Source organism: Leopardus geoffroyi, chromosome A1 (genome assembly GCF_018350155.1).
Source record: "Leopardus geoffroyi isolate Oge1 chromosome A1, O.geoffroyi_Oge1_pat1.0, whole genome shotgun sequence".
Classification (NCBI taxonomy): Eukaryota; Metazoa; Chordata; class Mammalia; order Carnivora; family Felidae; genus Leopardus; species Leopardus geoffroyi.
In genome coordinates this window covers 91,113,972-91,119,734 of record NC_059326.1, presented here as the reverse complement: position 1 = coordinate 91,119,734, position 5,763 = coordinate 91,113,972, and positions in this window count along the sequence as shown.

Genomic DNA, 5,763 nt, shown 5'->3' with positions numbered 1-5,763 from the left:
GAAAACGTATCTATTTTGTTTTCATCAGATATTAAATTCTAAGGATAAAAAGCTTTGAGTATGTAATGAGTATATGGAAAACTTTTGTACCTTTCTGTCACTTTTGAAAATATCCCAAGACAAGTAAATCACAGTTGCAAATACTGATTTTAACCACTTGTAAGATAAAAGATGGGGATTTTTCTATCTCTTTATAGAGCATTATACACTATATGTGATAGGTAAACATGAGAAAAATCTGGGGGTAGGAATTCTGGGTTTCTCAAAGACATCCACTGTATGAGCCAGTAGCAAAAGATAATTGATCATAAAATATATGCACATGTAGACCAAATAATAGATAAAAAACAAACTGCAAACTACCTCAGTCTCTGGAATTTGCCTTTTGCAAAACTGTTGTCAAATGTTCTGCATGGTTTTCATTAAAAAAGAGAAAGGAAAAAGAAAAACCCTGTTCTCTTACTCCTTTATTCTTCTAGTTATTTCCAAACTACATCTAAGAGTCTCCCAAAATTTTTAAAACAATTTCTTTTTTAAAAAATTTTTTAACATTTATTTATTTTGGAGAGACATACAGGTCATGAGCGGGAGATGGGCAGAGAGAGGAAGACAGAATCTGAAGCAGGCTCCAGGCTCTGAGCTGTCAGCACAGAGCCCAACACGGGTCTCAAACCCACAAATTGTGAGACTGAGCCAACCAGGTGCCCCTAAAACAATTTCTAATTTTGTTCTCAGAATTACTTCTGAGTTGCCTTGAAGTCATTTATTATTTAACTGTACTTGCTGTGTTCTGAACAGCATGTTAATTTAAGTAGAAAAAATGTAGTTTTTTAACTTCCAGGTTAATAGCTTCAGAGTTAAAGCTATTAATATTTTTTTTTTAGTTGGCTGCAAAAGAAATCCTGAAGTAATTTAAAGAACATGTCACTGTGGCAACATCTTGAAAATGAATCAATCTCATGAAATAAAAGCATGTTTTCCCTACTTGATCTTTTCAAATTAAAAAAAAAAAAAAGACTGCAAAGGCAAATAAAGGAAATAATTCTAAGCCTTAGAAATGGTTTGCTTAATCCCAGGTTTGAGCCAAGCACTATCCCGGGCGCTGGTAATTATAAAGAAAAGAGAAACAGTCCCTGTCTTCAAGAAGTCATGAATTGAGAGGATGGGGTTGAAGGGAATAGTGAATAAGCAAATTATCATAACGTATTGAAGTATTTTTCACAGAGAAATAGAGGTTACAATGATACTGTGTTACAGAACATCTTATAGAGATTTAAACAGGATTCGGAAAGAAGGAACAGAGCCTAACCAAGGGACCTTGACCATATACAGTGACCTATATGACAGTGATGCCTGAGCCCGGTTTTGAAAGAATAGCAATTCTCCAGAGAGTGAAATAAGTACTCCCTTTAAAAAAAAAAATTATTTATTTTGAGAGAGCACATGCTTGAGAGCAGGGCAGGGACAGAGAGAGAGGGAGAGAGAGAATCCCAAGCAGGGTCTGCGCTGTCAGTGCAGAGCCTGATATGGGGCTTGATCTCACAAACGGTGAGATTATGACCTGAGCCGAAATCAAGAGTCAGGTGCTTAACTTCTAAGCTTCAGTCTGTTCAGTTATCTTCGACCTCCTAAACTCATTCTCCACACATTATCGTCAGAGCAATTTCCCTTACATATAATTTTTAATTGGTTCTATAATTTCAGAATCAAATTCAAATTCCTTTAGAATAGCAATTAAGACCTTTGGTCTTAATTGGCCTCTGCTTTCTTCTCAAGCTTCAACCTCTGTCATTCTCATTATTTAATAGATGTTCTACAAATGTGCCATGCTATCACCCACCTGTACATTTGCATATGTGGCTCCCTCTCTTTGAAGTACTGATCTCTCTCACTCAGGGCGCCTTTATGTTTGCCGGTGGGAGATGATAAATCTTTAAATGGTAAGGTCAGGAACCAGCATCACTGGTAGAAGTAACATCTGATCCCTGTACTCAAAAACCTGTCAGGAAGTATCTGTGTGTCTGGATATTATTCAGGTTCAGTAATGAAGGAAAAAATCTGAAAACTGACAGAACGAAAGGATTTTAACTAAAGAATTCCTGGCCTGGAAGGGCTCTTCCTTTGCTTCAGGAAATGTGCTATCTGTCCTTGTAAGGAGCCTCATTTACCAGGCTACTGACCAGGATTCTGTGGGCAAAGTCAGAGCTCCAGGTACACAGAGTCACAGGCCTGTTATCCATGGAACTGCCCTGTGGGCCAGGACAGGAACTTAGGGCTAGGAAAGGTCCTAAGCCTGGGGTGAGAAATATAGAAAAAAAGAAAATGGATGTTAGATTGTTGTGATCAAAAGGCTGCTCTTGTCCCTCAGTTTCTTTGTCTTCCTTTGTTGCCTTAAAATTTTTAATATTTCATTAGCATAATACCCATCCATGTTGTCACAAATGGCAGCAGTTACCATCCTCTTTATGAATGAGTATAATCCATTGTGTATATATACCACATCTTTCTTATCTATTCATCTATCAATGGTGGACACTTAGGTGGTTTCCATATCTTGGCTATTGTAAATAATGCTGCAATAAACATAGGGGTGCAGGGGCACCTGGGTGGCTCAGTCAGTTAAACTCATTCAGCTCAGGTCATGATCTCGTGGTTTGTGGTCCTGAGCCCCACATCTCGCTCTAAGCTGACAGCTCGGAGCCTGCTTGGGATTCTCTCTCTATCCCTACCCCCACTTGTGCTTTCTCTCGCTCTCTCTCAGAATAAACTTAAAAAAAAAAACCATAGGGGTGCATATATCTTTCAAATTAGTGTTTTTGTGTTCTTAGGGTCAATATGCAGTAGTGGAAATATTGGACCATATAGTATTTCTAACTTTTGAGGAAAATCCATATTATTTTCCACAGTGGCTATACCAACATTCCCACCAACAGTGTATAAGGGTTCCTTAAGTCAGACTGAGAAATACAAATACCATATGATTTCATTTATATGTGGAATCTAAAGAAACAAAACCAAAAACAAATGAATAAGCACACAAAAAGCAGATCATACCTATAAATATAGAGGACAAACTATGGGGGGGGGCACAGGTAAAATGGGTGAGGGAGAGTGGGAGGTACAGGCTTCCATTTATGGAATGAATAAGTCACAAGAATAAAAGGTACAGCATAGGGGGCACGTGGGTGGCTCAGTCAGTTGAGCATCCAACTTCGGCTCAGGTCCTGATCTCAAAGTTCATGGGTTCAAGCTCCACATCCGGCTCTGTGCTGACAGCTCAGAGCCTGGAGCCTGCTTTAGATTCTGTCTGTCTCTCTCTGCCCCTCCCCTGCTCATGCACTGTCTCTCTCTCTCTCAAATAAACATTAAAAATTTTAAAGTACAGCATATGGAATATACTCAATGATAAGGCAATAGCATGGTATTGTGGCAGATGGTAGCTACACGTGTGGTGAACATAGCATAATGTATAAACTTAATCACTATGTTGTACGCCTGAGACTAATGTAACATTTGTCAGCTATACACAAGTTAAAAAGAAAGATTCTTAATAATTCAGTTGAGTCACCTAATCAAAAAAAATTAAAAGATATTTTAACATTAGGTAATCCATTAATGTCTTACCTGTGAATTTGTTAAAATATGGGAGATCACGGTATTGAAAATAATAATCTAATGTTTTAAGAACTAAGCTAGTAATATGTCATTTTAAGGTTATAAAGAATCTTGAGCTTCCCCTTCTGTCTGTAATGAAGTCACAAGATCCATACTTCCTTCCAACATCAAATGAGTAAAAAGCCCGATGAACTACAATGAAGCATAACGACAGGAGTGCAGGGTGCTGTCTGGAGGCAGGAACCATCCTGGCTGTCCCAGCTCAGAACTTCTGGAGCTTCCAGGATGCAGTGAGGAAGGGATCCAGGCAGAAAGCAGGGGTCCCCCTGAGTTAAGGAAATAGGGATGACAATTTGAGAAGGGAAAGGCAGCCTCAGGTCCAAGTATTAAGGAGGTATGTATGTACTTGCTGCAACAAGGGGGCAGTTTTTAAAAAAGCTCAGAAGAGTCTGATGAGAGTGTGGTAAAGGAAAGAATCTGTTAGCGTGACTGGCCCAGTCTCTAAATAGTCCCTTTACCTAAATTTTTAAAGAAGTTTCTGATCTTTTAAAAAAATGTCTAATTGGCATTGTTATGAAATTATGTGGTTTTTCTGATACCAGTTCTTTGAAATGTTCGAGACTACTTTATAGCCTAGCATGAGGTAATTTTTTAAAATAAAAGTGTTAAAAATGTGTTTTAATTTTGGAATTTCTATATGTCTCTACATTAAATCAAACATTAATTTTGCTATTCAGAAATTCTATATACTTGGTGACTTTTTTGGGGGGAGTTGGGGATCAGCTTTTCTATCAGTTACTGATAATAATAAATTAAAAATATCTCTGTAATGGATTTGTCAATTCTCTTGTCAATTTTTGCTTTATATATTTTGAAGCTACATCGTTAAATACATGAGTTTATTAATATTTTCTTGGTGAATTAACTTTTTATTGTTATGTAATTACTTTTCCTACTTCTAGTAGTGTTTTTTCTTAACGTGTTACTTTGCATTTAACCAAATGTAGCCACATGAATTTTCTTTGTTTAATTATTTGCCAGGTGTATCTTTTTCCATCTTTCTACTTAGAAGATGTGTGTATCCTTGTTTTAGCAGATATCTGTATTTTTAAAAATCTAGTCTTACAGTATTTTTAATTCGAAAGTTCATTCCATGTGCATATCTAGTAGTTACTGATAGATCTAGGTTTATTGCTACCATCTCCTTATGTACATTTGGCCTAAATTTTTGTTTCTGGGTTGTTAGTTTTTTTTGTGGATGTAGTTCATGTCATGTCATGTCATGTCATGTCATGTCATTTATTTTGTCTTCCCTCTTCCCTGTTCCATACCCTCTGCCCACTTGTTTGGAAATTGCACGCTTTATGTTTTGAGTTTTATCAAGGACCATTTCTATACCAGAGCAACTATGATGAATATGTTCATGTAGTTGCTAATGTAAGAATGCCCTGTAGTGGTGGATAAACTGTTGGTTGAAGGTATTTGTCATACTGTAATGACATATTTTTTACTTAGTTTGGTACTATCTGCATTACCTTACTTAGCTTGAATAAATGAATCGTGAAGACTTTCATATTTTTCAACATTTTGCAATAGTTGGGGCTGCTCTCAAAGGAAATAAAGTTAGTTAAATAAAGACACTAGTTAAAGGTAGTAAAGAAATATTTTATTCAGTACTACTGCAACAGGGGAGAGAGGCTTCAGTAAAATTGAACTCTACTCCCAATACAGCAAAGACAGCTGCAGATTCACAGCAACAAGTAGAGTAAGGGGATCATGGATGGAAAATTACCAAAAGGAGACAGCAAAGTTGGGGGATTCTTGCAAACCTGTCTCAATAGGATTCTTGCTAAAGGCAGGACAAGAATGTAAACATCAAGAGTGAGAGGATAAGGAACTTGATCATATATCAAGAATGGGGCTTCTACCTAAACTGACTTAGCAGGATTCTTGCTAAAACTAGGGCTCTGCAGGACAGGGATTGGGCCCAAAGATGTGGCCTAGAGGACTCAGAGGGAAATGTCTGAAGTTTGGTCAAGTCTTTGTCACAGCAGTAGAAAGAGACAGAAGAAACTAGCAGTTATCTTTATAAAACGAAATATTACAATCTACACTACCATATTGATGTCATCTATTTCTCCAGTGTTC